Here is a 23439-nt window from a genome sequence, read left to right as displayed (position 1 = left end):
TACTGTGCATTTAAGCATCAATAAATCCTTTTCGGAATCGGAACGGAAGGCGGCAACAGAGCAAAATGTCAACGGCAGCCGGGATTCCCAGCCAGTGTCCCATGCCGGTACTTACCGGGCCCTAAGATCTGTACCAGTCTGCGATCTGACGAGAGCAGGCGCGTTAAGCTTAGGATGGCCGTCGACAGCTTCACACCTTGTATACTGTGGATTTAAGCATCAATAAATTCTTTTCGGAATCGGAGCGGAAGGCGGCAATAGAGCAAAATGTCAACGGCAACCGGGATTCCCAGCCAGTCTCCCATGCCAGTACCTACCGGGCCCTAAGCTAGAGCAGTCTGCGATCTGACGAGAGCAGGCGCGTTCAGCTTAGGATGGCCATTGACAGCTTCATGCTTTTTATACTGTGCATTTAAGCATCAATAAATCCTTTTCGGAATCGGAGCGGAAGGCGGCAACAGATTAAAATGTCAACTGCACCCGGGATTCCCAGCCAGTCTCCCATGCCGGTACTTACTGTGCCCTTAGCTGGGTAGCAGTCTGCGATCTGACGAGAGCAGGCGCGTTCAGCTTAGGATGGCCATTGACAGCTTCATGCTTTTTATACTGTGCATTTAAGCATCAATAAATCCTTTTCGGAATCGGAACGGAAGGCGGCAACAGAGCATAATGTCAACTGCACCCGGGATTCCCAGCCAGTCTCCCATGCCGGTAATTACTGGGCCCTAAGCTGGGTAGCAGTCTGCGATCTGACGAGAGCAGGTGCGTTCTGCTTAGGATGGCCGTTGACATCTTCACGCCTTGTATATTGTGGATTTAAGCATCAATAAATATTTTTATTAATCGGAGAGGAAGGCGGCAACAGAGCAAAATGTCAATGGCACCATGAATTGCCAGCCAGTCTCCCATGCTGGTACTTGCCGGGCAGCAGTCTGCGATCTGACAAGAACAGGCACATTCAGCTTAGGATAGCCGTAGACGGCTTCACAACCTGTATACAGTGGATTTAAGCATCAATAAATCCTTTTCGGAATCGGAACGGAAGGCGGCAACAGAGCAAAATGTCAACGGCAGCCGGGATTCCCAGCCAGTGTCCCATGCCGGTACTTACCGGGCCCTAAGATCTGTACCAGTCTGCTATCTGACAAGAGCAGGCACGTTAAGCTTAGGATGGCCGTCGACAGCTTCACACCTTGTATACTGTGGATTTAAGCATCAATAAATTCTTTTCGGAATCGGAGCGGAAGGCAGCAATAGAGCAAAATGTCAACGGCACCCGGGATTCCCAGCCAGTCTCCCATGCCAGTACTTACCGGGCCCTAAGCTGGGTAGCAGTCTGCGATCTGACAAGAGCAGGCGCGTTCAGCTTAGGATGGCCATTGACAGCTTCATGCTTTTTATACTGTGCATTTAAGCATCAATAAATCCTTTTCGGAATCGGAGAGGAAGGCGGCAACAGAGCAAAATGTCAATAGCACCTTGGATTGCCAGCCAGTCTCCCATGCCTGTACTTGCCGGGCAGCAGTCTGCGATCTGACAAGAACAGGCACATTCAGCTTAGGATAGCCGTAGACGGCTTCACAACCTGTATACAGTGGATTTAAGCATCAATAAATCCTTTTCGGAATCGGAGCGGAAGGCGGCTACAGAGCAAAATGTCAACAACACCTGGGATTCCCAGCCAGTCTCCCATGCTGGTACTTACCGGGCCCTAAGCTGGGTAGCAGTCTGCGTTCTGACGAGAGCAGGCGCGTTCAGCTTAGGATGGCCGTTGACAGTTTCACGCCCTTTATACTGTGCATTTAAGCATCAATAAATCCTTTTCCAAATCGGAGCGGAAGGCGGCAACAGATTAAAATGTCAACTGCACCCGGGATTCCCAGAAAGTCTCCCATGCTGGTACTTACCAGGCCCTAAGCTGGGTAGCAGTCTGCGATCTGACGAGAGCAGGCGCGTTCAGCTTAGGATGGCCGTTGACAGCTTCACACTTTGTATACTGTGGATTTAAGCATCAATAAATATTTTTAATAATCGGAGAGGAAGGCGGCAACAGAGCAAAATGTCAATGGCACCTTGGATTGCCAGACAGTCTCCCACGCCGGTATCTGCCGGGCAGCAGTCTGCGATCTGAGGAGAGCAGACACGTTCAGCTTAGGATGGCCATTGACAGCTTCACACCCTGTATATTGTGGATTTAAGCATCAATAAATCCTTTTCGGAATCGGAGCGGAAGGCGGCAACAGATTAAAATGTCAACTGCACCCGGGATTCCAGCCAGTCTACCATGCTGGTACTTACCAGGCCCTAAGCTGAGTATCAGTCTGCGATCTGACGAGAGCAGGCGCGTTAAGCTTAGGATGGCCGTCGACAGCTTCACACCTTGTATACTGTGGATTTAAGCATCAATAAATTATTTTCGGAATCGGAGCGGAAGGCAGCAATAGAGCAATATGTCAACGGCAACCGGGATTCCCAGCCAGTCTCCCATGCCAGTACTTACCAGGCCCTAAGCTAGGTAGCAGTCTGCAATCTGATGAAAGCAGGCGCGTTCAGCTTAGGATGGCCATTGACAGCTTCATGATTTTTATACTGTGCATTTAAGCATCAATAAATCCTTTTCGGAATCGTAACGGAAGGCGGCAACAGAGCAAAATGTCAACTGCACCCGGGATTCCCAGCCAGTCTCCCATGCCGGTACTTACTGGGCCCTAAGCTGGGTAGCAGTCTGCGATCTGACGAAAGCAGGCGCGTTCAGCTTAGGATGGCCATTGACATCTTCACGCCTTGTATATTGTGAATTTAAGCATCAATAAATATTTTTATTAATCGGAGAGGAAGGCGGCAACAGAGCAAAATGTCAATGGCACCTTGGATTGCCAGCCAGTCTCCCATGCCGGTAACTGCCGGGCAGTAGTCTGCGATCTGAGGAGAGCAGGCACGTTCAGGCTTAGGATGGCCGTTGACAGCTTCACACCCTGTGTATTGTGGATTTAAGCATCAATAAATCCTTTTCGGAATCGGAACGGAAGGCGGCAACAGAGCAAAATGTCAATGGCAGCCGGGATTCCCAGCCAGTGTCCCATGCCGGTACTTACCGGGCCCTAAGATCTGTACCAGTCTGCGATCTGACGAGAGCAGGCGCGTTAAGCTTAGGATGGCCCTCGACAGCTTCACACCTTGTATACTGTGGATTTAAGCATCAATAAATTATTTTCGGAATCGGAGCGGAAGGCAGCAATAGAGCAAAATGTCAACGGCAACCGGGATTCCCAGCCGGTCTCCCATGCCAGAACTTACCGCGCCCTAAGCTAGATAGCAGTCTGCGATCTGACGAAAGCAGGCGCGTTCAGCTTAGGATGGCCATTGACAGCTTCATGCTTTTTATACTGTGCATTTAAGCATCAATAAATCCTTTTCGGAATCGGAACGGAAGGCGGCAACAGAGCATAATGTCAACTGCACCCGGGATTCCCAGCCAGTCTCCCATGCCGGTACTTACTGGACCCTAAGCTGGGTAGCAGTCTGCGATCTGACGAGAGCAGGCGCGTTCAGCTTAGGATGGCCGTTGACATCTTCACGCCTTGTATATTGTGAATTTAAGCATCAATAAATATTTTTATTAATCGGAGAGGAAGGCGGCAACAGAGCAAAATGTCAATGGCACCTTGGATTGCCAGCCAGTCTCCCATGCCCGTACTTGCCGGGCAGCAGTCTGCGATCTGACAAGAACAGGCACATTCAGCTTAGGATAGCCGTAGACGGCTTCACACCCTGTATACTGTGGATTTAAGCATCAATAAATCCTTTTCGGAATCGGAGCAAAATGTCTACAGAGCTACAGAACAAAATGTCAACAACACCTGAGATTCCCAGCCAGTCTCCCACGCTGGTACTTACCGGGCCCTAAGCTGGGTAGCAGTCTGCGATCTGACGAGAGCAGGCGCGTTCAGCTTAGGATGGCCGTTGACAGCTTCACGCCCTTTATACTGTGCATTTAAGCATCAATAAATCCTTTTCCGAATCAGAGCGGAAGGCGGCAACAGATTAAAAAGTCAACTGCACCCGGGATTCCCAGCCAATCTCCCATGCCAGTACTTACCGGGCCCTAAGCTTAGTAGCAGTCTGCTATCTGACGAGAGCAGGCGCGTTCAGCTTAGGATGGCCATTGACAGCTTTATGCTTTTTATACTGTGCATTTAAGCATCAATAAATCCTTTTCGGAATCGGAACAGAAGGCGGCAACAGAGCAAAATGTCAACTGCACCCGGGATTCCCAGCCAGTCTCCCATGCCGGTACTTACTGGGCCCTAAGCTGGGTAGCAGTCTGCGATCTGACGAGAGCAGGCGCGTTCAGCTTAGGATGGCCGTCGACAGCTTCACACCTTGTATACTGTGGATTTAAGCATCAATAAATTATTTTCGGAATCGGAGCAGAAGGCAGCAATAGAGCAAAATGTCAACGGCAACCGGGATTCCCAGCCAGTCTCCCATGCCAGTACTTACCGCGCCCTAAGCTAGATAGCAGTCTGCGATCTGAGGAGAGCAGGCGCGTTCAGCTTAGGATTGCCATTGACAGCTTCATGATTTTTATACCGTGCATTTAAGCATCAATAAATCCTTTTCGGAATCGGAACGGAAGGCGGCAACAGAGCAAAATGTCAACTGCACCCGGGATTCCCAGCCAGTCTTCCATGCCGGTACTTACTGGGCCCTAAGCTGGGTAGCAGTCTGCGATCTGACGAGAGCAGGCGCGTTCAGCTTAGGATGGCCATTGACAGCTTCATGCTTTTTATACTGTGCATTTAAGCATCAATAAATCCTTCTCGGAATCGGAACGGAAGGCGGCAACAGAGCAAAATGTCAACTGCACCCGGGATTCCCAGCCAGTCTCCCATGCCGGTACTTACTGGGCCCTAAGCTGGATAGCAGTCTGCGATCTGATGAGAGCAGGCGCGTTCAGCTTAGGATGGCCATTGACAGCTTCATGCTTTTTATACTGTGCATTTAAGCATCAATAAATCCTTTTCGGAATCGGAACGGAAGGCGGCAACAGAGCAGAATGTCAACTGCACCTGGGATTCCCAGCCAGTCTCCCATGCCGGTACTTACTGGGCCCTAAGCTGGGTAGCAGTCTGCGATCTGACGAGAGCAGGTGCGTTCAGCTTAGGATGGCCGTTGACAGCTTCACACCCTGTATATTGTGGATTTAAGCATCGATAAATCCTTTTCCGAATCGGAGCGGAAGGCGGCAACAGATTAAAATGTCAACTGCACCCGGGATTCCCAGCCAGTCTCCCATGCTGGTACTTACCAGGACCTAAGCTGGGTAGCAGTCTGCAATCTGACGAGAGCAGGCGCGTTCAGCTTAGGATGGCCGTTGACAGCTTCACACTTTGCATACTGTGGATTTAAGCATCAATAAATAATTTTCGGATTTGGAGCAGAAACAGAGCAAAATGTCAACTGCACCCGGGATTCCCAGCCAGTCTCCCTTGCTGGTACTTACCAGGCCCGAAGCTGGGTAGCAGTCTGCGATCTGACGAGAACAGGCGCATTCAGCTTAGGATGGCCGTAGACATCTTCACACCCTGTATACTGTGGATTTAAGCATCAATAAATCCTTTTCGGAATCGGAGCGTAAGGCGGCAACAGAGCAAAATGTCAACGACACCTGGGATTCCCAGCCAGTCTCCCATGCTGGTAGTTCCCGTGCCCTAAGCTGGGTAGCAGTCTGCGATCTGACGAAAGCAGGCGCGTTCAGCTTAGGATGGCCGTTGACAGCTTCTCGCACTTTATACTGTGCATTTAAGCATCAATAAATCCTTTTCGGAATCGGAACGGAAGGCGGCAACAGAGCAAAATCTCAACGGCAGCCGGGATTCCCAGCCAGTGTCCCATGCCGGTACTTACCGGGCCCTAAGATCTGTACCAGTCTGCGATCTGACGAGAGCAGGCGCGTTAAGCTTAGGATGGCCGTCGACAGCTTCACACCTTGTATACTGTGGATTTAAGCATCAATAAATTATTTTCGGAATCGGAGAGGAAGGCGGCAACAGAGCAAAATGTCAATAGCACCTTGGATTGCCAGCCAGTCTCCCATGCCCGTACTTGCTGGGCAGCAGTCTGCGATCTGACAAGAACAGGCACATTCAGCTTAGGATAGCCGTAGACGGCTTCACACCCTGTATACTGTGGATTTAAGCATCAATAAATAATTTTCGGAATCGGAGCAGAAACAGAGCAAAATGTCAACGACACCTGGGATTCCCAGCCAGTCTCCCATGCTGGTACTTACCGGGCCCTAAGCTGGGTAGCAGTCTGCGATCTGATGAGAGCAGGCGTGTTCAGCTTAGGATGGCCGTTGACAGCTTCTCGCCCTTCATACTGTGCATTTAAGCATCAATAAATCCTTTTCGGAATCGGAACGGAAGGCAGCAACAGAGCAAAATGTCAACGGCAGCCGGGATTCCCAGCCAGTCTCCCATGCCGGTACTTACCGGGCCCTAAGATCTGTACCAGTCTGCGATCTGACGAGAGCAGGCGAGTTAAGCTTAGGATGGCCGTCGACAGCTTCACACCTTGTATACTGTGGATTTAAGCATCAATAAATTATTTTCGGAATCGGAGCGGAAGGCAGCAATAGAGCAAAATGTCAACAACACCTGGGATTCCCAGCCAGTCTCCCATGCCAGTACTTACCGGGCCCTAAGCTGGGTAGCAGTCTGCGATCTGACGAGAGCAGGCACGTTCAGCTTAGGATGGCCGTTGACAGCTTCACGCCCTTTATACTGTGCATTTAAGCATCAATAAATCCTTTTCCGAATCGGAGCGGAAGGCAGCAATAGAGTAAAACGTCAACGGCACCTGGGATTCCCAGCCAGTCTCCCATGCCAGTACTTACCGGGCCCTAAGCTGGGTAGCAGTCTGCGATCTGACAAGAGCAGGCACGTTCAGCTTAGGATGGCCATTGACAGCTTCATGCTTTTTATACTGTGCATTTAAGCATCAATAAATCCTTTTCGGAATCGGAGAGGAAGGCGGCAACAGAGCAAAATGTCAATAGCACCTTGGATTGCCAGCCAGTCTCCCATGCCAATACTTGCCGGGCAGCAGTCTGCGATCTGACAAGAACAGGCACATTCAGCTTAGGATAGCCGTAGACGGCTTCACACCCTGTATACTGTGGATTTAAGCATCAATAAATCCTTTTCGGAATCGAAGCGAAAGGCGGCTACAGAGCAAAATGTCAACAACACCTGAGATTCCCAGCCAGTCTCCCATGCTGGTTCTTACCAGGCCCTAAGCTGGGTAGCAGTCTGCGATCTGACGAGAGGAGGCGCGTTCAGCTTAGGATGGCCGATGACAGCTTCACACTTTGTATATTGTGGATTTAAGCATCAATAAATATTTTTATTAATCGGAGAGGAAGGCGGCAACAGAGCAAAATGGCAATGGCACCTTGTCTTGCCAGCCAGTCTCCCACTGTGGATTTAAGCATCAATAAATTATTTTCGGAATCGGAGCGGAAGGCAGCAATAGAGCAAAATGTCAACGGCAACCGGGATTCCCAGCCAGTCTCCCATGCCAGTACTTACCGGGCCCTAAGCTGAGTAGCAGTTTGCGATCTGACGAGAGCAGGCGCGTTCAGCTTAGGATGGCCATTGACAGCTTCATGCTTTTTATACTGTGCATTTAAGCATCAATAAATCCTTTTCGGAATCGGAACAGAAGGCGGCAACAGAGCAAAATGTCTACAGAGCTACAGAGCAAAATGTCAACAACACCTGAGATTCCCAGCCAGTCTCCCACGCTGGTACTTACCGGGCCCTAAGCTGGGTAGCAGTCTGCGATCTGACGAGAGCAGGCGCGTTCAGCTTTGGATGGCCGTTGACAGCTTCACGCCCATTATACTGTGCATTTAAGCATCAATAAATCCTTTTCCGAATAGGAGCGGAAGGCGGCAACAGATTAAAATGTCAACTGCACCCGGGATTCCCAGCCAGTCTCCCATGCCAGTACTTACCGGGCCCTAAGCTTAGTAGCAGTCTGCTATCTGACGAGAGCAGGCGCGTTCAGCTTAGGATGGCCATTGACAGCTTTATGCTTTTTATACTGTGCATTTAAGCATCAATAAATCCTTTTCGGAATCGAAGAGGAAGGCGGCAACAGAGCAAAATGTCAATAGCACCTTGGATTGCCAGCCAGTCTCCCATGCCCGCACTTGCCGGGCAGCAGTCTGCGATCTGACAAGAACAGGCACATTCAGCTTAGGATAGCCGTAGACTGCTTCACACCCTGTATACTGTGGATACTGTGGATTTAAGCATCAATAAAGCCTTTTCGGAATCGGAGCGGAAGGCGGCTACAGAGCAAAATGTCAACAACACCTGGGATTCCCAGCCAGTCTCCCATGCTGGTACTTACCGGGCCCTAAGCTGGGTAGCAGTCTGCGATCTGACGAGAGCAGGCGCGTTCAGCTTAGGATGGCCGTTGACAGCTTCATGCCCTTTATACTGTGCATTTAAGCATCAATAAATCCTTTTCCGAATCGGAGCGGAAGGCGGCAACAGATTAAAATGTCAACTGCACCCGGGATTCCCAGCCAGTCTCCCATGCTGGTACTTACCAGGCCCTAAGCTGGGTATCAGCCTGCGATCTGACGAGAGCAGGCGCGTTAAGCTTAGGATGGCCGTCGACAGCTTCACACCTTGTATACTGTGGATTTAAGCATCAATAAATTATTTTCGGAATCGGAGCGGAAGGCAGCAATAGAGCAAAATGTCAACGGCACCCGGGAGTCCCAGCCAGTCTCCCATGCCAGTACTTACCGGGCCCTAAGCTGGGTAGCCGTCTTCGATCTGACGAGAGCAGGCACGTTCAGCTTAGGATGGCCATTGACAGCTTCATGCTTTTTATACTGTGCATTTAAGCATCAATAAATCCTTTTCAGAATCGGAACGGAAGGCGGCAACAGAGCAAAATGTCAACGGCAGCCGGGATTCCCAGCCAGTGTCCCATGCCGGTACTTACCAGGCCCTAAGATCTGTACCAGTCTGCGATCTGACGAGAGCAGGCGCGTTAAGCTTAGGATGGCCGTCGACAGCTTCACACCTTGTATACTGTGGATTTAAGCATCAATAAATTATTTTCGGAATCGGAGCGGAAGGCAGCAATAGAGCAAAATGTCCACTGCACCTGGGATTCCCAGCCAGTCTCCCATGCCAGTACTTACCGGGCCCTAAGCTGGGTAGCAGTCTGCGATCTGACGAGAGCAGGCGCGTTCAGCTTAGGATGGCCATTGACAGCTTCATGCTTTTTATACTGTGCATTTAAGCATCAATAAATCCTTTTCGGAATCGGAGAGGAAGGCGGCAACAGAGCAAAATGTCAATAGCACCTTGGATTGCCAGCCAGTCTCCCATGCCCGTACTTGCTGGGCAGCAGTCTGCGATATGACAAGAACAGGCACATTCAGCTTAGGATAGCCGTAGACGGCTTCACACCCTGTATACTATGGATTTAAGCATCAATAAATACTTTTCGGAATCGAATCGGAAGGCGGCTACAGAGCAAAATGTCAACAACACCTGGGATTCCCAGCCAGTCTCCCATGCTGGTACTTACCGGGACCTAAGCTGGGTAGCCATCTGCGATCTGACGAGACCAGGTGCGTTCAGCTTAGGATGGCGGATGACAGCTTCAAACTTTGTATACTGTGCATTTAAGCATCAATAAATCCTTTTCGGAATCGGAACGGAAGGCGGCAACAGAGCAAAATGTCAACAGCAGCCGGGATTCCCAGCCAGTGTCCCATGCCGGTACTTACCAGGCCCTAAGATCTGTACCAGTCTGCGATCTGACGAGAGCAGGCGCGTTAAGCTTAGGATGGCTGTTGACAGCTTCACACCTTTTATATTGTGGATTTAAGCATCAATAAATTCTTTTCGGAATCGGAGCAATAGAGCAAAATGTCAACGGCAACCGGGATTCTCAGCCAGTCTCCCATGCCAGTACTTACCGGGCCCTAAGCTGGGTAGCAGTCTGCGATCTGACGATAGCAGGCGCGTTCAGCTTAGGATGGCCATTGACAGCTTCATGCTTTTTATACTGTGCATTTAAGCATCAATAAATCCTTTTCGGAATCGGAGAGGAAGGCGGCAACAGAGCAAAATGTCAATAGCACCTTGGATTGCCAGCCAGTCTCCCATGCCCGTACTTGCCGGGCAGCAGTCTGCGATCTGACAAGAACAGGCACATTCAGCTTAGGATAGCCGTAGACGGCTTCACACCCTGTATACTGTGGATTTAAGCATCAATAAATTATTTTCGGAATCGAAGCGGAAGGCGGCAACAGATTAAAATGTCAACTGCACCCGGGATTCCCAGCCAGTCTCCCATGCTGGTACTTACCAGGCCCTAAGCTGGGTATCAGTCTGCGATCTGACGAGAGCAGGCGCGTTCAGCTTAGGATGGCCGTTGACAGCTTCACACTTTGTATACTGTGCATTTAAGCATCAATAAATCCTTTTCGGAATCGGAAACGGAAGGCGTCAACAGAGCCAAATGTCAACGGCAGCCGGGATTCCCAGCCAGTGTCCTATGCCGGTACTTACCGGGCCCTAAGATCTGTACCAGTCTGCGATCTGACAAGAGCAGGCGCGTTAAGCTTAGGATGGCCGTCGACAGCTTCACACCTTGTATACTGTGGATTTAAGCATCAATAAATTCTTTTCGGAATCGGAGCGGAAGGCAGCAATAGAGCAAAATGTCAACAGCACCCGGGATTTACAGCCAGTCTCCCATGCCAGTACTTACCGGGACCTAAGCTGAGTAGCAGTCTGTGATCTGACGAGAGCAGGCGCGTTCAGCTTAGGATGGCCATTGACAGCTTCATGCTTTTTATACTGTGCATTTAAGCATCAATAAATCCTTTTCGGAATCGGAGAGGAAGGCGGCAACAGAGCAAAATGTCAATAGCACCTTGGATTGCCAGCCAGTCTCCCATGCCCGCACTTGCCGGGCAGCAGTCTGCGACCTGACAAGAACAGGCACATTCAGCTTAGTATAGCCGTAGACTGCTTCACACCCTGTATACTGTGGATTTAAGCATCAATAAAGCCTTTTCGGAATCGGAGCGGAAGGCGGCTACAGAGCAAAATGTCAACAACACCTGGGATTCCCAGCCAGTCTCCCATGCTGGTACTTACCGGGCCCTAAGCTGGGTAGCAGTCTGCAATCTGACGAGAGCAGGCGCGTTCAGCTTAGGATGGCCGTTGACAGCTTCATGCCCTTTATACTGTGCATTTAAGCATCAATAAATCCTTTTCCGAATCGGAGCGGAAGGCGGCAACAGATTAAAATGTCAACTGCACCCGGGATTCCCAGCCAGTCTCCCATGCTGGTACTTACCAGGCCCTAAGCTGGGTATCAGCCTGCGATCTGACGAGAGCAGGCGCGTTAAGCTTAGGATGGCCGTCGACAGCTTCACACCTTGTATACTGTGGATTTAAGCATCAATAAATTATTTTCGGAATCGGAGCGGAAGGCAGCAATAGAGCAAAATGTCAACGGCACCCGGGATTCCCAGCCAGTCTCCCATGCCAGTACTTACCGGGCCCTAAGCTGGGTAGCCGTCTATCGATCTGACGAGAGCAGGCACGTTCAGCTTAGGATGGCCATTAACAGCTTCATGCTTTTTATACTGTGCATTTAAGCATCAATAAATCCTTTTCAGAATCGGAACGGAAGGCGGCAACAGAGCAAAATGTCAACGGCAGCCGGGATTCCCAGCCAGTGTCCCATGCCGGTACTTACCAGGCCCTAAGATCTGTACCAGTCTGCGATCTGACGAGAGCAGGCGCGTTAAGCTTAGGATGGCCGTCGACAGCTTCACACCTTGTATACTGTGGATTTAAGCATCAATAAATTATTTTCGGAATCGGAGCGGAAGGCAGCAATAGAGCAAAATGTCCACGGCACCTGGGATTCCCAGCCAGTCTCCCATGCCAGTACTTACCGGGCCCTAAGCTGGGTAGCAGTCTGCGATCTGACGAGAGCAGGCGCGTTCAGCTTAGGATGGCCATTGACAGCTTCATGCTTTTTATACTGTGCATTTAAGCATCAATAAATCCTTTTCGGAATCGGAGAGGAAGGCGGCAACAGAGCAAAATGTCAATAGCACCTTGGATTGCCAGCCAGTCTCCCATGCCCGTACTTGCCGGGCAGCAGTCTGCGATCTGACAAGAACAGGCACATTAAGCTTAGGATAGCCGTAGACGGCTTCACACCCTGTATACTGTGGATTTAAGCATCAATAAATACTTTTCGGAATCGAAGCGGAAGGCGGCTACAGAGCAAAATGTCAACAACACCTGGGATTCCCAGCCAGTCTCCCATGCTGGTACTTACCGGGACCTAAGCTGGGTAGCAATCTGCGATCTGACGAGACCAGGTGCGTTCAGCTTAGGATGGCGGATGACAGCTTCAAACTTTGTATACTGTGCATTTAAGCATCAATAAATCCTTTTCGGAATCGGAACGGAAGGCGGCAACAGAGCAAAATGTCAACAGCAGCCGGGATTCCCAGCCAGTGTCCCATGCCGGTACTTACCAGGCCCTAAGATCTGTACCAGTCTGCGATCTGACGAGAGCAGGCGCGTTAAGCTTAGGATGGCCGTCGACAGCTTCACACCTTGTATACTGTGGATTTAAGCATCAATAAATATCTTTATTAACCGGAGAGGAAGGCAGCAACAGAGCAAAATGTCAATGGCACCTTGGATTCCCAGCCAGTCTCCCATGCCGGTAACTGGAGGGCAGCAGTCTGCGATCTGAGGAGAGCAGGCACGTTCAGCTTAGGATGGCCATTGACAGCTTCATGCTTTTTATACTGTGCATTTAAGCATCAATAAATTATTTTCGGAATCGGAGCGGAAGGCAGCAATAGAGCAAAATGTCAACGGCACCCGGGATTCCCAGCCAGTCTCCCATGCCAGTACTTACCGGGCCCTAAGCTGGGTAGCCGTCTTCGATCTGACGAGAGCAGGCACGTTCAGCTTAGGATGGCCATTGACAGCTTCATGCTTTTTATACTGTGCATTTAAGCATCAATAAATCCTTTTCGGAATCGGAACGGAAGGCGGCAACAGAGCAAAATGTCAACTGCACCCGGGATTCCCAGCCAGTCTCCCATGCCGGTACTTACTGGGCCCTAAGCTGGGTAGCAGTCTGCGATCTGACGAGAGCAGGCGTGTTCAGCTTAGGATGGCCGTTGACATCTTCACGCCTTGTATATTGTGGATTTAAGCATCAATAAATATCTTTATTAACCGGAGAGGAAGGCAGCAACAGAGCAAAATGTCAATGGCACCTTGGATTCCCAGCCAGTCTCCCATGCCGGTAACTGGAGGGCAGCAGTCTGCGATCTGAGGAGAGCAGGCACGTTCAGGCTTAGGATGGCCTTTGAAAGCTTCACACCCTGTATATTGTGGATTTAAGCATCAATAAATCCTTTTTCGAATCGGAGAGGAAGGCGGCAACAGATTAAAATGTCAACTGCTCTCGGGATTCCCAGCCAGTCTCCCATGCTGGTACTTACCAGGCCCTAAGCTGGGTAGCAGTCTGCGATCTGACGAGAGCAGGCGCGTTCAGCTTAGGATGGCCCTTGACAGCTTCACACTTTTTGTATACTGTGGATTTAAGCATCAATAAATAATTTTCGGAATCGGAGCAGAAACAGAGCAAAATGTCAACTGCACCCGGGATTCCCAGCCAGTCTCCCATGCTGGTACTTACCAGGCCCGAAGCTGGGTAGCAGTCTGCGATCTGACGAGAGCAGGCGCAATCAGCTTAGGATGGCCGTTGACAGCTTCTCGCCCTTTATACTGTGCATTTAAGCATCAATAAATCCTTTTCGGAATCGGAACGGAACGCGGCAACAGAGCAAAATGTCAACGGCAGCCGGGATTCCCAGCCAGTGTTCCATGCCGGTACTTACCGGGCCCTAAGATCTGTACCAGTCTGCGATCTGACGAGAGCAGGCGCGTTAAGCTTAGGATGGCCGTCGACAGCTTCACACCTTGTATACTGTGGATTTAAGCATCAATAAATTCATTTCGGAATCGGAGCGGAAGGCAGCAATAGAGCAAAATGTCAACGGCACCTGGGATTCCCAGCCAGTCTCCCATGCCAGTACTTACCAGGCCCTAAGCTGGGTATCAGTCTGCGATCTGACGAGAGCAGGCGCGTTCAGCTTAGGATGGCCGTTGACAGCTTCACACTTTGTATACTGTGCATTTAAGCATCAATAAATCCTTTTCGGAATCGGAAACGGAAGTCAGCAATAGAGCAAAATGTCAATGGCACCTGGGATTTCCAGCCAGTCTCCCATGCCAGTATCTACCGGGCCCTAAGCTGGGTAGCAGTCTGCGATCTGACGAGAGCAGGCGCGTTCAGCTTAGGATGGCCATTGACAGCTTCATGATTTTTATACTGTGCATTTAGGCATCAATAAATCCTTTTCGGAATCGGAAGGGAAGGCGGCAACAGAGCAAGAAGTCAACTGCACCCGGGATTCCCAGCCAGTCTCCCATGCCGGTACTTACTGGGCCCTAAGCTGGATAGCAGTCTGCGATATGACGAGAGCAGGCGCGTTCAGCTTAGGATGGCCATTGACAGCTTCATGCTATTTATACTGTGCATTTAAGCATCAATAAATCCTTTTCGGAATCGGAACGGAAGGCGGCAACAGAGCATAATGTCAACTGCACCCGTCATTCCCAGCCAGTCTCCCATGCCGGTACTTACAGGGCCCTAAGCTGGGTAGCAGTCTGCGATCTGACGAGAGCAGGCGCGTTCAGCTTCGGATGGCCGTTGACATCTTCACGCCTTGTATATTGTGGATTTAAGCATCAATAAATATTTTTATTAATCGGAGAGGAAGGCGGCAACAGAGCAAAATGTCAATGGCACCTTGGATTGCCAGCCAGTCTCCCATGCCGGTAACTGCCGGGCAGCAGTCTGCGATCTGAGGAGAGCAGGCTTGTTCAGGCTTAGGATGGCTGTTGACAGCTTCACACCCTGTATATTGTGGATTTAAGCATCATTAAATCCTTTTCCGAATCGGAGCGGAAGGCGGCAACAGATTAAAATGTCAACTGCACCCGGGATTCCCAGCCAGTCTCCCATGCTGGTACTTACCAGGCCCGAAGCTGGGTAGCAGTCTGCGATCTGACGAGAACAGGCGCATTCAGCTTAGGATGGCCATTGACATCTTCACACCCTGTATACTGTGGATTTAAGCATCAATAAAACCTTTTCGGAATCAGAGCGGAAGGCGGCAACCGAGCAAAATGTCAACGACACCTGAGATTCCCAGCCAGTCTCCCATGCTGGTACTTACCGGGCCCTAAGCTGGGTAGAAGTCTGCAATCTGACGAGAGCAGGCGCGTTCAGCTTAGGATGGCCGTTAACAGCTTCTCGCCCTTTATACTGTGCATTTAGGCATCAATAAATCCTTTTCGGAATTGGAACGGAACGGAAGGCGGCAACAGAGCAAAATGTCAACGGCAGCAGGGATTCCCAGCCAGTGTCCCATGCCGGTACTTACCGGGCCCTAAGATCTGTACCAGTCTGCGATCTGACGAGAGCAGGCGCGTTAAGCTTAGGATGGCCGTCGACAGCTTCACACCTTGTATACTGTGGATTTAAGCATCAATAAATTATTTTCGGAATCGGAGCGGAAGGCAGCAATAGAGCAAAATGTCAACGGCACCCGGGATTCCCAGCCAGTCTCCCATGCCAGTACTTACCGGGCCCTAAGCTGGGTAGCAGTCTGCGATCTGACAAGAGCAGGCGCGTTCAGCTTAGGATGGCCATTGACAGCTTCATGCTTTTTATACTGTGCATTTAAGCATCAATAAATCCTTTTCGGAATCGGAACGGAAGGCGGCAACAGAGCAAAATGTCAACTGCACCCGGGATTCCCAGCCAGTCTCCCATGCCGATACTTACTGGGCCCTAAGCTGGATAGCAGTCTGCGATCTGACGAGAGCAGGCGCGTTCAGCTTAGGATGGCCGTTGACATCTTCACGCCTTGTATATTGTGGATTTAAGCATCAATAAATATTTTTATTAATCGGAGAGGAAGGCGGCAACAGAGCAAAATGTCAATGGCACCTTGGATTCCCAGCCAGTCTCCCATGCCGGTAACTGCAGGGCAGCAGTCTGCGATCTGAGGAGAGCAGGCACGTTCAGGCTTAGGATGGCCTTTGACAGCTTCACACCCTGTATATTGTGGATTTAAGCATCAATAAATCCTTTTCCGAATCGGAGAGGAAGGCAGCAACAGATTAAAATGTCAACTGCACCCGGGATTCCCAGCCAGTCTCCCATGCTGGTACTTACCAGGCCCTAAGCTGGGTAGCAGTCTGCGATCTGACGACAGCAGGCGCGTTCAGCTTAGGATGGCTGTTGACAGCTTCACACTTTTTGTATACTGTGGATTTAAGCATCAATAAATAATTTTCGGAATCGGAGCAGAAACAGAGCAAAATGTCAACTGCACCCGGGATTCCCAGCCAGTCTCCCATGCTGGTACTTACCAGGCCCGAAGCTGGGTAGCAGGCTGCGATCTGAGGAGAGCAGGCACATTCAGGCTTAGGATGGCCGTTGACAGCTTCTCGCCCTTTATACTGTGCATTTAAGCATCAATAAATCCTTTTCAGAATCGGAACGGAAGGCGGCAACAGAGCAAAATGTCAACGGCAGCCGGGATTCCCAGCCAGTGTCCCATGCCGGTACTTACCGAGCCCTAAGATCTGTACCAGTCTGCGATCTGACGAGAGCAGGCGCGTTAAGCTTAGGATGGCCGTCGACAGCTTCACACCTTGTATACTGTGGATTTAAGCATCAATAAATTCATTTCGGAATCGGAGCGGAAGGCAGCAATAGAGCAAAATGTCAACGGCACCTGGGATTCCCAGCCAGTCTCCCATGCCAGTACTTACCAGGCCCTAAGCTGGGTATCTGCGATCTGACAAGAGCAGGCGCGTTCAGCTTAGGATGGCCGTTGACAGCTTCACACTTTGTATACTGTGCATTTAAGCATCAATAAATCCTTTTCGGAATCGGAAACGGAAGGCGGCAACAGAGCAAAATGTCAACTGCAGCCGGGATTCCCAGCCAGTCTCCCATGCTGGTACTTACCAGGCCCGAGGCTGGGTAGCAGTCTGCGATCTGACGAGAACCGGCGCATTCAGCTTAGGATGGCCGTAGACATCTCCACACCCTGTATACTGTGGATTTAAGCATCAATAAATCCTTTTCGGAATTGGAACGGAAGGCGGCAACAGAGCAAAATGTCAACGGCAGCCGGGATTCCCAGCCAGTGTCCCATGCCGGTACTTACCGGGTCCTAAGATCTGTACCAGTCTGCGATCTGACGAGAGCAGGCACGTTAAGCTTAGGATGGCCCTCGACAGCTTCACACCTTGTATACTGTGGATTTAAGCATCAATAAATTATTTTTGGAATCGGAGCGGAAGGCAGCAATAGAGCAAAATGTCAACCGGGATTCCCAGCCAGTCTCCCATGCCGGTACTTACCGGGCCCTAAGCTAGATAGCAGTCTGCGATCTGACGAAAGCAGGCGCGTTCAGCTGAGGATGGCCATTGACAGCTTCATGCCTTGTATATTGTGGATTTAAGCATCAATAAATATTTTTATTAATCGGAGAGGAAGGCGGCAACAGAGCAAAATGTCAATGGCACCTTGGATTGCCAGCCAGTCTCCCATGCCGGTAACTGCCGGGCAGCAGTCTGCGATCTGAGGAGAGCAGGCACATTTAGGCTTAGGATGGCCGTTGACAGCTTCACACCCTGTGTATTGTGGATTTAAGCATCAAAAAATCCTTTTCCGAATCGGAGCGGAAAGCGGCAACAGATTAAAATGTCAACTGCACCCGGGATTCCCAGCCAGTCTCCCATGCTGGTACTTACCAGGCCCGAAGCTGGGTAGCAGTCTGCGATCTGAGGAGAGCAGGCACATTCAGGCTTAGGATGGCCGTTGACAGCTTCACACTTTGCATACTGTGCATTTAAGCATCAATAAATCCTTTTCGGAATCGGAACGGAACGGAAGGCGGCAACAGAGCAAAATGTCAACGGCAGCCGGGATTCCCAGCCAGTGTCCCATGCCGGTACTTACCGGGCCCTAAGATCTGTAGCAGTCTGCGATCTGACGAGAGCAGGCGCGTTCAGCTTAGGATGGCCGTTAACAGCTTAACACTTTGTATACTGTGGATTTAAGCATCAATAAATAATTTTCGGAATCGGAGCAGAAACAGAGCAAAATGTCAACTGCACCCGGGAATCCCAGCCAGTCTCCCATGCTGGTACTTACCAGGCCTGAAGCTGGGTAGCAGTCTGCGATCTGATGAGAACAGGCGCATTCAGCTTAGGATGGCCATAGATAGACATCTTCACACCCTATATACTGTGGATTTAAGCATCAATAAAACCTTTTCGGAATCAGAGCGGAAGGCGGCAACAGAGCAAAATGTCAACGACACCTGGGATTCCCAGCCAGTCTCCCATGCTGGTACTTACCGGGCCCTAAGCTGGGTAGCAGTCTGCGATCTGATGAGAGCAGGCGCGTTCAGCTTAGGATGGCTGTTGACAGCTTCTCGCCCTTTATACTGTGCATTTAGGCATCAATAATTCCTTTTCGGAATCGGAACGGAAGGCGGCAACAGAGCAAAATGTCAACGGCAGCCGGGATTCCCAGCCAGTCTCCCATGCCGGTACTTACTGGGCCCTAAGCTGGGTAGCAGTCTGCGATCTGACGAGAGCAGGCGCGTTCAGCTTAGGATGGCCGTTGACATCTTCACGCCTTGTATATTGTGGATTTAAACATCAATAAATATTTTTTTAATCGGAGAGGAAGGCGGCAACAGAGCAAAATGTCAATGGCACCTTGGATTGCCAGCCAGTCTCCCATGCCGGTAACTGCCGGGCAGCAGTCTGCGATCTGAGGAGAGCAGGCACGTTCAGGCTTAGGATGGCCGTTGACAGCTTCACACCCTGTATATTGTGGATTTAAGCATCAATAAATCGTTTTCCGAATCGGAGCGGAAGGCGGCAACAGATTAAAATGTCAACTGCACCCGGGATTCCCAGCCAGTCTCCCATGCTGGTACTTACCAGGCCCTAAGCTGGGTAGCAGTCTGCGATCTGACGAGAGCAGGCGCGTTCAGCTTAGGATGGCCGTTGACAGCTTCATGCCTTGTATATTGTGGATTTAAGCATCAATAAATATTTTTATTAATCGGAAAGGAAGGTGGCAACGGAGCAAAATGTGAATGGCACCTTGGATTGCTAGCCAGTCTCCCATGCCGGTAACTGCCGGGCAACAGTCTGCGATCTGAGGAGAGCAGGCACGTTCAGGCTTAGGATGGCCGTTGACAGCTTCACACCCTGTATATTGTGGATTTAAGCACCAATAAATCCTTTTCCGAATCGGAGCGGAAGGCGGCAACAGATTAAAATGTCAACTGCACCCGGGATTCCCAGCCAGTCTCCCATGCTGGTACTTACCAGGCCCTAAGCTGGGTAGCAGTCTGTGATCTGACGAGAACAGGCGCATTCAGCTTAGGATGGCCATAGACATCTTCACACCCTGTATACTGTGGATTTAAGCATCAATAAATCCTTTTCGGAATCGGAGCGGAAGGCGGCAACAGAGCAAAATGTCAACGACACCTGGGATTCCCAGCCAGTCTCCCATGCTGGTACTTACCGGGCCCTAAGCTGGGTAGCAGTCTGCGATCTGACGAGAGCAGGCGCGTTCAGCTTAGGATGGCCGTTGACAGCTTCTTGCCCTTTATACTGTGCATTTAGGCATCAATAAATCCTTTTCGGAATTGGAACGGAAGGCGGCAACAGTGCAAAATGTCAACGGCAGCCGGGATTCCCAGCCAGTGTCCCATGCCGGTACTTACCGGGCCCTAAGATCTGTACCAGTCTGCGATCTGACGAGAGCAGGCGCGTTAAGCTTAGGATGGCCGTCGACAGCTTCACACCTTGTATACTGTGGATTTAAGCATCAATAAATTCTTTTCGGAATCGGAGCGGAAGGCAGCAATAGAGCAAAATGTCAACGGCACCCGGGATTCCCAGCCAGTCTCCCATGCCAGTACTTACCGGGCCCTAAGCTGGGTAGCAGTCTGCGATCTGACGAGAGCAGGCGTGTTCAGCTTAGGATGGCCGTTGACAGCTTCTCGCCCTTTATACTGTGCATTTAAGCATCAATAAATCCTTTTCCGAACGGAAGGCGGCAACAGAGCAAAATGTCAACGGCAGCCGGGATTCCCAGCCAGTGTCCCATGCCGGTACTTACCGGGCCCTAAGATCTGTACCAGTCTGCGATCTGACGAGAGCAGGCGCGTTAAGCTTAGGATGGCCGTAGACAGCTTCACACCTTGTATACTGTGGATTTAAGCATCAATAAATTATTTTCGGAATCGGAGCGGATGGCAGCAATAGAGCAAAATGTCAACGGCACCCGGGATTCCCAGCCAGTCTCCCATGCCAATACTTACCAGGCCCTAAGCTGGGTAGCAGTCTGCGATCTGACGAGAGCAGGCGCGTTCAGCTTAGGATGGCCGTTGACAGCTTCACACTTTGTATACTGTGGATTTAAGCATCAATAAATAATTTTCCGAATCGGAACAGAAACAGAGCAAAATGTCCACTGCAGCCGGGATTCCCAGCCAGTCTCCCATGCTGGTACTTACCAGGCCCGAGGCTGGGTAGCAGTCTGCGATCTGACGAGAACCGGCGCATTCAGCTTAGGATGGCCGTAGACATCTCCACACCCTGTATACTGTGGATTTAAGCATCAATAAATCCTTTTCGGAATTGGAACGGAAGGCGGCAACAGAGCAAAATGTCAACGGCAGCCGGGATTCCCAGCCAGTGTCCCATGCCGGTACTTACCGGGTCCTAAGATCTGTACCAGTCTGCGATCTGACGAGAGCAGGCACGTTAAGCTTAGGATGGCCGTCGACAGCTTCACACCTTGTATACTGTGGATTTAAGCATCAATAAATTATTTTTGGAATCGGAGCGGAAGGCAGCAATAGAGCAAAATGTCAACGGCAACCGGGATTCCCAGCCAGTCTACCATGCCGGTACTTACCGGGCCCTAAGCTAGATAGCAGTCTGCGATCTGACGAAAGCAGGCGCGTTCAGCTGAGGATGGCCATTGACAGCTTCATGATTTTTATACTGTGCATTTAAGCATCAATAAATCCTTTTCGGAATCAGAACGGAAGGCGGCAACAGAGCAAAATGTCAACTGCACCCGGGATTCCCAGCCAGTCTCCCATGCCGGTACTTACTGGGCCCTAAGCTGGGTAGCAGTCTGCGATCTGACGAGAGCAGGCGCGTTCAGCTTAGGATGGCCGTTGACATCTTCACGCCTTGTATATTGTGGATTTAAGCATCAATAAATATTTTTATTAATCGGAGAGGAAGGCGGCAACAGAGCAAAATGTCAATGGCACCTTGGATTGCCAGCCAGTCTCCCATGCCGGTAACTGCCGGGCAGCAGTCTGCGATCTGAGGAGAGCAGGCACATTTAGGCTTAGGATGGCCGTTGACAGCTTCACACCCTGTGTATTGTGGATTTAAGCATCAATAAATCCTTTTCCGAATCGGAGCGGAAAGCGGCAACAGATTAAAATGTCAACTGCACCCGGGATTCCCAGCCAGTCTCCCATGCTGGTACTTACCAGGCCCGAAGCTGGGTAGCAGTCTGCGATCTGAGGAGAGCAGGCACGTTCAGGCTTAGGATGGCCGTTGACAGCTTCACACTTTGCATACTGTGCATTTAAGCATCAATAAATCCTTTTCGGAATCGGAACGGAACGGAAGGCGGCAACAGAGCAAAATGTCAACGGCAGCCGGGATTCCCAGCCAGTGTCCCATGCCGGTACTTACCGGGCCCTAAGATCTGTAGCAGTCTGCGATCTGACGAGAGCAGGCGCGTTCAGCTTAGGATGGCCGTTGACAGCTTAACACTTTGTATACTGTGGATTTAAGCATCAATAAATAATTTTCGGAATCGGAGCAGAAACAGAGCAAAATGTCAACTGCACCCGGGAATCCCAGCCAGTCTCCCATGCTGGTACTTACCAGGCCTGAAGCTGGGTAGCAGTCTGCGATCTGATGAGAACAGGCGCATTCAGCTTAGGATGGCCATAGATAGACATCTTCACACCCTATATACTGTGGATTTAAGCATCAATAAAACCTTTTCGGAATCAGAGCGGAAGGCGGCAACAGAGCAAAATGTCAACGACACCTGGGAATCCCAGCCAGTCTCCCATGCTGGTACTTACCGGGCCCTAAGCTGGGTAGCAGTCTGCGATCTGATGAGAGCAGGCGCGTTCAGCTTAGGATGGCTGTTGACAGCTTCTCGCCCTTTATACTGTGCATTTAGGCATCAATAATTCCTTTTCGGAATCGGAACGGAAGGCGGCAACAGAGCAAAATGTCAACGGCAGCCGGGATTCCCAGCCAGTCTCCCATGCCGGTACTTACTGGGCCCTAAGCTGGGTAGCAGTCTGCGATCTGACGAGAGCAGGCGCGTTCAGCTTAGGATGGCCGTTGACATCTTCACGCCTTGTATATTGTGGATTTAAACATCAATAAATATTTTTTTAATCGGAGAGGAAGGCGGCAACAGAGCAAAATGTCAATGGCACCTTGGATTGCCAGCCAGTCTCCCATGCCGGTAACTGCCGGGCAGCAGTCTGCGATCTGAGGAGAGCAGGCACGTTCAGGCTTAGGATGGCCGTTGACAGCTTCACACCCTGTATATTGTGGATTTAAGCATCAATAAATCGTTTTCCGAATCGGAGCGGAAGGCGGCAACAGATTAAAATGTCAACTGCACCCGGGATTCCCAGCCAGTCTCCCATGCTGGTACTTACCAGGCCCTAAGCTGGGTAGCAGTCTGCGATCTGACGAGAGCAGGCGCGTTCAGCTTAGGATGGCCGTTGACAGCTTCACGCCTTGTATATTGTGGATTTAAGCATCAATAAATATTTTTATTAATCGGAAAGGAAGGTGGCAACGGAGCAAAATGTGAATGGCACCTTGGATTGCTAGCCAGTCTCCCATGCCGGTAACTGCCGGGCAACAGTCTGCGATCTGAGGAGAGCAGGCACGTTCAGGCTTAGGATGGCCGTTGACAGCTTCACACCCTGTATATTGTGGATTTAAGCACCAATAAATCCTTTTCCGAATCGGAGCGGAAGGCGGCAACAGATTAAAATGTCAACTGCACCCGGGATTCCCAGCCAGTCTCCCATGCTGGTACTTACCAGGCCCTAAGCTGGGTAGCAGTCTGTGATCTGACGAGAACAGGCGCATTCAG

General features: G+C 50.5%; 16 pseudogenes; all 16 read right to left on the bottom strand.

The window, feature by feature from the left end:
• Positions 1 to 1264: 1264 nt before the first annotated feature.
• On the bottom strand, positions 1265 to 1384 carry LOC130353007 (5S ribosomal RNA; annotated as a pseudogene).
• A 272-nt stretch (positions 1385 to 1656) lies between these two features.
• LOC130352740 (5S ribosomal RNA) lies at positions 1657 to 1776 on the bottom strand (annotated as a pseudogene).
• Positions 1777 to 1858: 82 nt separating this feature from the next.
• Positions 1859 to 1978, bottom strand: LOC130322205 (5S ribosomal RNA; annotated as a pseudogene).
• A 1870-nt stretch (positions 1979 to 3848) lies between these two features.
• LOC130348217 (5S ribosomal RNA) lies at positions 3849 to 3968 on the bottom strand (annotated as a pseudogene).
• Positions 3969 to 6246: 2278 nt separating this feature from the next.
• Positions 6247 to 6366, bottom strand: LOC130353052 (5S ribosomal RNA; annotated as a pseudogene).
• A 284-nt stretch (positions 6367 to 6650) lies between these two features.
• On the bottom strand, positions 6651 to 6770 carry LOC130335025 (5S ribosomal RNA; annotated as a pseudogene).
• Positions 6771 to 8375: 1605 nt separating this feature from the next.
• LOC130319229 (5S ribosomal RNA) lies at positions 8376 to 8495 on the bottom strand (annotated as a pseudogene).
• Positions 8496 to 11967: 3472 nt separating this feature from the next.
• LOC130328998 (5S ribosomal RNA) lies at positions 11968 to 12087 on the bottom strand (annotated as a pseudogene).
• A 2062-nt stretch (positions 12088 to 14149) lies between these two features.
• Positions 14150 to 14269, bottom strand: LOC130332945 (5S ribosomal RNA; annotated as a pseudogene).
• Positions 14270 to 15760: 1491 nt separating this feature from the next.
• LOC130353005 (5S ribosomal RNA) lies at positions 15761 to 15880 on the bottom strand (annotated as a pseudogene).
• A 2676-nt stretch (positions 15881 to 18556) lies between these two features.
• Positions 18557 to 18676, bottom strand: LOC130352051 (5S ribosomal RNA; annotated as a pseudogene).
• A 474-nt stretch (positions 18677 to 19150) lies between these two features.
• Positions 19151 to 19270, bottom strand: LOC130348802 (5S ribosomal RNA; annotated as a pseudogene).
• A 475-nt stretch (positions 19271 to 19745) lies between these two features.
• Positions 19746 to 19865, bottom strand: LOC130313060 (5S ribosomal RNA; annotated as a pseudogene).
• A 284-nt stretch (positions 19866 to 20149) lies between these two features.
• Positions 20150 to 20269, bottom strand: LOC130352054 (5S ribosomal RNA; annotated as a pseudogene).
• A 278-nt stretch (positions 20270 to 20547) lies between these two features.
• LOC130323169 (5S ribosomal RNA) lies at positions 20548 to 20667 on the bottom strand (annotated as a pseudogene).
• Positions 20668 to 22944: 2277 nt separating this feature from the next.
• On the bottom strand, positions 22945 to 23064 carry LOC130348791 (5S ribosomal RNA; annotated as a pseudogene).
• Between the last annotated feature and the right edge of the window lie 375 nt (positions 23065 to 23439).

The sequence above is a fragment of the Hyla sarda genome, chromosome 1, assembly GCF_029499605.1.
Source record: "Hyla sarda isolate aHylSar1 chromosome 1, aHylSar1.hap1, whole genome shotgun sequence".
NCBI classification, from domain to species: Eukaryota; Metazoa; Chordata; class Amphibia; order Anura; family Hylidae; genus Hyla; species Hyla sarda.
This window is presented reverse-complemented; position numbering and strand designations above follow the sequence as displayed.